The following is a 9,551-nucleotide window of genomic DNA, read 5'->3' as shown; positions in this document are numbered from 1 at the left end:
ACTTCGAACCTATTTTATTTTAATATAATTTTTGAAAATACCAAAAATAGTTTCAACTTTAATTTTTAGTTTTATTTTAAATATAATAATTATTAAAATTAATTAAGAATTATTTTATATCTTCTTATAAGTATTTTTAGAAGCAAATTAAATTTTTAGCCTTTTCTTAGCCCAATTTAATAGATTTAGAGTCCAATTAAAATCTAGGCCCATATTTTATCTTACCCTAAGAATAAGACACACAAAGACCCTAACCCATCTTCTTCAGGGAGAGAACACAAGAACAAACCCTAGCTGAACCCTAGGAAAGACCACCCTCCAGCCGCCGCCACTAATCAGTTGACCTACTAGCGGACCCCCTGAAAACCCAAGCTTCTTTTCAACCTCTTAAACAAGACCTGAAAATTCACGACCTAGCCAGTGACTCTACTCGCCGGAAAACACTCACTCACGACCACCCACACCCAAGAAACCATTGGAGCCGCTGCTGCTTCTTTGAACGCACACAGCAGCTGCCGATATCTTCACTTCTATGTCGGACGAGTTCAGAACTAACAGTGTCGTCATCGTCGTGGCAGTAACGTCATCGACTCCGGTAAGTTTTGAGGTCTGGATTTGAGTCCGTTCGAGGTCAGAGTCCGAGGTTCGCCGGCGCGTGCGATTCAGGTTCTAGTCATCGTCATAGGCCATAGCAATTTTGCATCCTAACCAAACTTGTAACGTTGGAGGTTCTCGTTAATTGAAAAGCTCAGTTTAAGTCGAGCTTCATCTTCATTTCAGCATTTATTTGGTTATTGTTGCTGCTATCTTCAACTTAGCCTTAAAGCGGTTTTGAGACGTGATCGTGTTTGTCCGCCGGAACAGTTGCAGATCTGACCGGTCTCCATTTTTACGCCTCAAACGGAGTTGATTTGAGTTGCTGAAATTTAATCCATAGTCCACGCATTGAGGTCCATTTCTCATTCCTATGCCTTAAATCTGTTCTTGTTTGCTATTGTGTGAATGAATTGGCTCTACTTTCCTTGAATGCATTCTGTTGATGTGAATTTCACATGGGTTTGCAATTTTCTTTAGATTTCGTTTTGCTCGTATTGTTAATGAATTGATTTAGAGCTTATTTTGATTCTAGTTAAGTGGTATTGAGCTTAATTGATGAAACTTTTTGCTTAGTTATCTTATTTTAGGTATTAATTGACGCTTAGGCTTGTAGTTTAATATTCGTTATCAAAGTTGGTGTCCTCATTAGGCAACTAAGATTGATGGACTGTTAAAGAGTTATGTGACCATTGGGTATGGGGTAATACTAAATGAAAGCAGATATTTAGTCCATGAATAACTTGTTTGATTCTATCTTGTTTACATTGTTCGCTAGGAGTATGCTTAGGCCGACAACACTCGGGTCGGCAAGCCTTAGTATTTTGTTAGTTTCGAGGCAAGAGGTCGTTCCCTTAGTTAAATTTATTCGGGGAATGCCCCGAAGGATTTGTATATATATTTTTTTCGGGGTGATGCCCCGAAGTACTTGTATTTGGAGGCCTAATGTAGAACTCGTAGTGTTTTGTTTTCATTTTCATTCCCATTTTTTCTTTTATTAGGTAGGAACGACCTCGAGCTTCTTGTGTGTTATTTTTCTCGTTTCTGTATTTTTTTACCTTAATTCGAATATTCTAGAAGCCAACTTGATCATGTACGCAACCGTGACCTTCACGGGACTTTGGGAGTGCCTAACACCTTCTCCTTGAGTCAAATGAACCCCCTTATCCGAATCTCTGGTGCAGACTTAGTTTTAGAGTCCCAAGTGTTTTTAAAAGGAAAAAATTATTTTTAGAAAAACGGTGACCCGACACACCGAAATCAAATGTCAGGTGGCGACTTTGAGTAATTTCCTTTTGAACACAATTCTTTTGTCACTTTTAATTAAAAAACCCTTTTTGAGCTTCATAAAATCTTTTATTAATTTAAGAGGGTTACGTCAGGTTTGTATAAAAAAGGAGGGTGTGGCATCTCTGACGCCTCTGCTGGGGAATTGCAGGTTCGAGCTAGTACTTGATCTTGTTGGCTTTTAGGATATTAGGTTGAGGTTTTTATGTGTTTTGTTTGCTTTATTTGATTTTTATTTTGTTTATGTCCTTTTATTATTTGCTAGTTGCTTATTTGTTCACAGTTTTTCCTTTATGTGTTACTGCTTTATAAACTGTCATCATTTGCATAACCATGGGTCTTCTTTCTGCATCAAGTCTCGGAGTACGCGTCGCGTGCACGAACTCTTTGTTGAGTCACCCTTAATTTAGGAGGGGAGGCCGTCGGACGTATGGAGTGGGTGGAAAGCTTGAGCAGCCACCATCGACCATACGCTCCCCCGAATTGCCTTGTTAGTGAACCCCAAACTTAGGTCAGCCTTTAGGTCATTTTTATTTGCATCATGTCATTTAGACCTAGCAGGGCTCGGTCCTAGGTACCGTGTCCCTTGTAAGAAGCCTATCCAAATTTTGTCAAAATGGGCCCGTGGCCTAAAAAGACATTCAATCATCCCAATGTGATACATGTTGCATCTTTGAGGGTAAAAAGGTCATTTGACGGACCGATGCTTGAGAGAAAAGGGTGAAAATAAAGCAAGTAGGGCCCAGTTACATTTTTCTTTCACTACTTTTTCAAAAAAAAAAACAAAAAAAAATGAAAATGAAAAATCCAAAAAGATTTTACTCTTTCCCATTATTTTCCAAAAACTCAAAAAAAAAGAAAAAAGAAAATCCAAAAAGATTTTACACCTTTTCATTATTTTCCAAAATTCAAAAAAAAAAAAAGGAGAAAAAGAAAATCCAAAAACCTTTTTTTTATATTTTCCCATCATTTTCCAAAAATTTAAAAAAAAAAGAAAAAAAAGAAAATCCAAAAATATTTTGTACTTTCCCACCATTTTTCAAAAAAGAAAATCCAAATTTTCTTTTACATTTTCTATCATTTTTTTTCTTCAAAAAGACAAAAATATAGTTTTTTCAAATTAGATGTATTTTTTAAATTCTATCCGTATCCAATTTTCCCGAACTACGCGAACCTGATTCTCGTCTTCCGGGGCGAGATACGTAGGCAACCCACATAGGGTCCGGTCTTCCTAGTGAGTCTTAGGTTCTTGGCTTTGCGGGGTCTTAGCCAAATCTTGCATGTATAGCCACTTTTGGTCACATCGGCCATTCTTGCAAAATGGGATCATTTTCGTAAAAGTGGTTCAATAACCCAGGTTTTATGATTTTGAGTCCACAACTAGGTGTCATATTACTTCAAGGTCCTTCCTTATTGGGTTTGCATCTTTAGCCATTTCTGGCCATATCGGTCGTTTTTGCAAAATGGGTCATTTTTGCAAATTAAGTTTTTGGCCAGGATTATTGGGAGTTTGAATCCATATAAGCCATAGGGAGGTATGTCCATGTCTTTTAGGTCACCTTTGTTGAGTTTGCGCTAATAGCCACATTTTGGTTATATAGGTTAATTTTCAAAAATAGCCCAATCTTATCTTACATGTGTACAATGGGAGGTGTGGTCTCACATAGTGTCTCGAGTCATCTAATCTATTTAGTCTTATTTTTCTAATTCAGGTATGGATTCTTTTACCACAGCTCGAGCATGATTGATACCCCAGGACCACTGCATTCAGGAGCTGCTTAAGGAGCCTTTTTATATTCTGAGTCTGTTTTCATGTTTTCTCTTACTTGTCTTGTACAGTAGTTTTCAGTCATTTAGTTGGTGTTAGAGTGGTCGTAGTATAGTTTAGTTTGCCGGGTCTCTCATTATCGTACCTCTTGTTGTGTATTTGAAAAACCAAAAAAAAAAATTATATATGAAAAACTCAAAAAGATTTTTATTTTTAGTTTATTTGTCCATTACTTTTTTCAGAACTACGCTTGATCTGATTCATGAGGGGCATGATACGTAGGCAACCTACATAGGGTTCGATCAAATCATTTTCTTAAAAAAATTTAAAAAAAAAAGAAAAAAGAAAAAAGAAAAAAGAAAAGAAAAGAGATGAAATTGAGGACATGAGAAGTAAGAAAAAGAGCGATAATTAGAAAGAAAAGAGAGGGAAAGAAATGAAAAACGAAGCTGTGTTAGAAAGGAAGATGAAGAAGGAAATGGGGCAAAAAGAGTGAAATTGGGATGATGCCAAATGATATTTTGACCCTCGAAGCCATTCCAGAACCGTTAACTGTGACCAGGGGGCATTGCACGCAATGTGATATTTCTATCTGATAGATGCTCTAACCCTAACATGTTGGCTTTGTTTTGCTCCTCTTTGTTACTTTCATTGTTGTCATAACAGAGGGTGGTTAGTTTGTGGCACTTTGGTGATTTGTCCATACAACACAAGGTCAAAAGCAAGGAAGCCATGGCTAGCAAAGACTTGGACACAGGAGTTGTTGACCCGCCGAGGGAGGTTGGGAAGTCGGAATCTGAATTGAAAGAGGAGGTCCAAAGGTTGAAACAACAGATGGCAGAAATGTATCAGTCTTGGATCAGGGGGCATCCTCCACCCTCATTCCCCACTAACTACACTGAAAATCCTACAACTATCCCACCACTATCACAAGCCCAGGTTCCCACTACCGTTGATCTTTTTCCACAACACGCACCGGGCTTTACCCCTTACCACAATTACCCTGGCACTTCCTCCCAAACTTTCCATGCTCCACCAGCCAAAACAACTGCATTTCCACCTCCAGATACCCAATATTATGCCCCGGAACCCACCTTCAAAGCCCCAGATCCTTAACTCCTACACTCCTCACTTTGAGCCTCATGTTGAAATTGAGGAACCACCTAAGAACGCGGAGCAAGAGGAGATGTTTAAGAAAGTAAAGAGCCTGGAGCAATCATTGAGAAATATTCAAGGGTTAGCAAGCCATGTAAGTGTGTCTTATAAGGATTTGTGTTTGTTCCCTGATGTCCAATTGCCTGCCGGGTTTAAGATGCCCAAGTTTGACTTATATGATGGACATGGGGATCCTGTAGCCCATCCGAGAGGTTATTGCAGTAAGATGAGAGGCGCCGGGGGAAAAGACGAATTACTGATGGCGTACTTCAGTCAGAATTTTGTCCTTTGAAACTATAAAACCTCACACCCCTTCCCTTTAGGATTAGTAGTCCCAAATACCTCCGGGACTGATAGGATTGGGGCGGGTAATAGCATGCAATAAGTAAAACGAGACCATTCCGCGTTTAATACCTTAATGGGGTGGGAAAGGGTAGATATGGACACGATGACCACGCGATAACACCACGTATATAAACGGTTACCGGTGTTGTGTGGGGTGATCCATATTATTTATAAACCTAGGACCCTCTTCCCTTTACTCGTTTATTTTATTTCAAAACTGTTTTTTTCTTCTCAAATTCCAGCTTCTTCGACTGCTTTTAACTGCAATTACTTGCAACAATTATGTGAAAACCCCTCCCCCTCATATTTGTAACTCCTATTTGTCTATTTGTTGTTTGCACTTAAAGTCACAATTATAGTATGGCCGGGAACCACACTAGTGGATCTCGAGGTGTGCCTAACACCTTCCCCTCGAGATAATTTCGAGCCCTTACCCAATCTCTGGTTTTCTAAATCAAAATTCTCCTTAGTGTCCTAATGCACTTAATCATTAGGTGGCGACTCTTCAATTCAAACCCAATTCCCAAAAGGAAATGAGTTGTCCTCCCAAATGTCATAAACCCGATTTCGCGAGAAAAAAGGGGGCATCGACACCTCCCCCTCTAGGCGACCCCTAGCTGACTGTCCCCCACCCCTAGCTGGCTGGGCGGGTGGTGAAGTAACTGGTGCTGAAGTCGAGGGCTGACTCCTCTGCTAAGATGAACCCTCAAGACGACGAGGACACTGCCTCCACATATTCCCTAACTCCCCACACTCATAACAACTCCCTGGTGCTGGAGACGGGGACTGAAGGGAACCCCTAGCACCGCCCCTAGCACCGGGATGACGAGCTGAAGAACCTGGAATAGAAGAGCCCTGAACTGATGGAGCACGGGATGAACTCTAGGCTGGAAGGGCACTGAGTGAGGAATGACCCTTTTGAGAACTGTGAGAACCATGGCCCGATGATGCCCCATGATGACCTAGGCGAGCTGATTGAGCATGCCTGGATGGGCGGCCTCTGCGATGCTGAAACTAGCCCCCATGATGAGTACCACCAAATCCACCCTGACCACGAGGCCTCTTAGCCTCCCTCTCGAACCTCTCATGACCACGAACCATCTCAATCTGTCAAGCTATGTCCACAACCTCATCGAAGGTAGCACCAGACACCCTCTCTCTGGTCATAAGCAACCGAAGCTGATAACTGAGGCCATCTATAAACCTCCTGATCCTCTCTCGATCTGTGGGAACCAACCAGACCGCATGACGGGCCAACTCGGAGAACCGCATCTCATATTGTGAAACAGATCTGTCACCCTGCCGAAGCTGCTCAAACTCCCTGCGCAGCTCCTCTCGATGAGACTCAGGTACAAACTTCTCTAGGAAGAGAACGGAGAACTGCTGCCAAGAAAGGGGCGCTGCGTCAGCCGCCTACGCCTCTAGTAAGCCTCCCACCATCTAAGTGCAACCCCTGAAAATAAGGAGAGCACATGAATAACCTAAAGCCCAAAGTGGGTTGTTGTAAGAAAGGGCTCAAGGCCTTAGATGAAATACCAAGAAGCACTTTCAAAGCAAAAGGCTTAAAGCCTATAACAAACAGAGGCAGCGTTACTTCTCCTGCTTCTCCCATCGAAGTAGTCACGTAGGACCTTCTTTAGGCCACGACTGAGGTAAATTTCTTTTATGGAAATGTAAGCTATAACATCATTATACACTAGAATCTAACACCCTAATGGGGTGAATTCATAGGAAAATTTTACAAAACCTCAAGAACACCCATCAAGTACGAGTTAGGTTTTTGGTGTTACAAGATAAATTGTTCACTTTTATTGGATTGCTATAACAGGTTAAAGTTGTTAGAGATAGTATAGAATTGTTAGAACAGGACCTCACCCCAATACTTAGAAATTTAGAAGTTGAACCTAAAGTTCTTAGAGTTGAGAAAAGATTAATACCTTGGGAAAGTTGGATACTTATTGTAACTTATTGTTGTAGTATTCAGTCGTTGAGTTGATTACAAAGATTAGAACTTACATTGTTGCTTGAAAGGAGAAATTGAGGTGAGTGGATATAACCCTTTTCTAAAGTGGTACTACATACAAAAACATGCCCAGAAAGTATTTGATAAAATGCTTTAAAGAGTCAACATGTGCTTAATTGAAACGACTGAGTACATTTGACTAACTATATTCTAGTTGAAGCTTATATATTTTACTTGGTCTATTCTTCATATTTTTTTATATGCTTTATTACATTATCTTACATGTTAAAGTTTCAAGAGTTAGATGGAACTTTTAGACATACCTTGAGTAATTTTATTTCATGCTTATGCTATGCATACACTTAAGTATATTATTATGAATACTGATAGAGCACTTTCAAACAAGATTTAGACTTGAAAAGTCACAAGAAGAAGTTTTAAAATGATAGGACTTTTGGGAGTATCCTCTATTCTGAGAAGGGGTCATCGTCCAGGCCGAGGATCCTGACCAAGGCGTTGACTTGCTGAAACTACTTATGCTAAAGTAGGGAGCACACGAGCCGAGTGTCTCGTTGCTGAGAATTTACTTAGCCAGGCTAAGGTATGATATATGAGCGCTGAGAACCGTGAAGCGAGTGGCACCTCGTGGATTGAGCCTATTCGATCATGATGGGTTTTCAATGTCTTTGCCTTACGTTTTGATGATCTAACAAACTTATTGTCAAGAACCAGATAGGGAACCTGACGTACTTGGTACACATTACAAATGAATGGATTCCAGCCAGGACTCCAGCTAATGTGAACTGCTGCAAGTGTAGAAAGTAGAGAAACAAGACAAGGACCTGATCCCTTGTGTTTCCCTGACAGCAGTACGAAAGTCAACTGTGCATAGCTGGAAAGTGACTGCCACAGAAACAGTGCAGCAGTTTTGCAGTCACTTGTCCTTTGACCAACCGAGTGCTTACATCATTCATATGATGTCATCAAAGGTGTATTAACAAATGTATCACAACAAAAACATCACCTGAACATTTGAGAATTTACTTCAAGCATTCAAGTCTTCTGCAATAGTGAACTTAATTCTCAAGAGCTTGAAGAACAAAGTTAAACGCTACTACGGACCAGTTCCTAAATCTAGTATTTTGTTGTCCTTAGTTGAGTTGTAACTTTATGATTGTTCTTATTGTAATTCATAAATTTCTTAGCTAGAAGTGTTGCTTAGGAACCCCTTTGTAAAACCATAAGCTTTCTGAGTTTGTGTTGTGACTAGAGTTAGTCATAAGTTAAAGTCTTTGTAACTAGTGAGTGACAAAATGGCTTGTGGTAAGTGTATTACAAGTTAGTTGAGTTGAAGTCTTTGTAATAGAGTCATTACAAAGTGGCTTGTAATAGTGTGTTTACAAGTTAGTGAAGTTCAAAGCCTACAAGCGTAGGTCATGATTTTTGTCCCCTTGAGTTGGGATTTTTCCACGTAAAAATTTTGTGTCTCATTTACTTACTGTTTCATTAGTATTCTCAGCGGAAACCCATAGAGGACCAGGTACTCTATAGTTTGGTGGACTCATATAAACTAACAATTGGTATCAGAGTGGGTTCCTCCTACCAGGCTAACACCTAGGAAGGATCCGTATGGCTGCCCCACCAAACTTTGAAGAAGGTCAATCTACGTACAGACCACCCAGGTTCAATGGTCAATACTATGGGTGATGGAAGACAAGAATGCATGATTTTATCATGGGTGAATATTCTGAGTTGTGGGATGTCATATGTGATGGTCCTTCCATCCCAGCAAAGGCAGTTGGAGACCTTCCATTGACAATGCCAAAAACCAGAAAAGAATACACTGGCACAGACATGAAAGCTGTGGGAAAAAATTTCGTGCCAAGAAAATTTTGGTATGTGGAATAGGACCTGATGAATACAATTGAATTTCTACTTGTGAAACTGCAAAGGGAAATATGGGAAGCTCTGCAAACAGCACATGAGGCAACCACTCAATTAAAGCAATCCAAGATTGATATGCTCACCACCGAGTATGAACTGTTTAGGATGAAGGACAACAAATCTATTCAAGATATGCACACAAGATTCACCTCTATCATAAATGAGTTACACTCACTTGGTGAAATCATTCCCAGAAACAAGCTAGTGAGGAAAATTCTCAGTATCCTGCACAGTTCTTGGGAAAGCAAGGTGAATGCTATTACTGAAGCAAAGGACCTGCAGGAGCTGACCATAGATGAGCTGGCTGGAAATCTGAAGACCTACGAGATGAAGAGGAAGATAGACATTGAAAGAAGAGAACCAAATAAAGAAAAGAACCCGATACTCAAAGCTGAAAGCAATGACTCGAGTGAGGAGGACACTGACATGGCTTACTTAACCAAAAGATTTCAGAAGATGATAAAAAGAAATGGAGGAATACTGAAAAGGGGCAAC

At 40.2% G+C, this 9,551-nt stretch overlaps 1 long non-coding RNA gene across 1 annotated transcript; it reads left to right on the top strand.

Annotated features, from left to right (window-relative positions):
• Positions 1–219: 219 nt before the first annotated feature.
• LOC109219023 lies at positions 220–3,865 on the top strand. Its single transcript, XR_002066884.1, has 2 exons — positions 220–950; positions 3,594–3,865. It is a non-coding gene; the product is annotated as an uncharacterized LOC109219023 (long non-coding RNA).
• The last annotated feature ends 5,686 nt before the right edge of the window (positions 3,866–9,551 follow it).

Source organism: Nicotiana attenuata, unplaced genomic scaffold (assembly GCF_001879085.1).
Source record: "Nicotiana attenuata strain UT unplaced genomic scaffold, NIATTr2, whole genome shotgun sequence".
NCBI lineage: Eukaryota > Viridiplantae > Streptophyta > Magnoliopsida > Solanales > Solanaceae > Nicotiana > Nicotiana attenuata.
The sequence above is the reverse complement of the archived record's forward strand: the minus strand, read 5'-3'. Positions and strand labels throughout refer to the sequence as shown.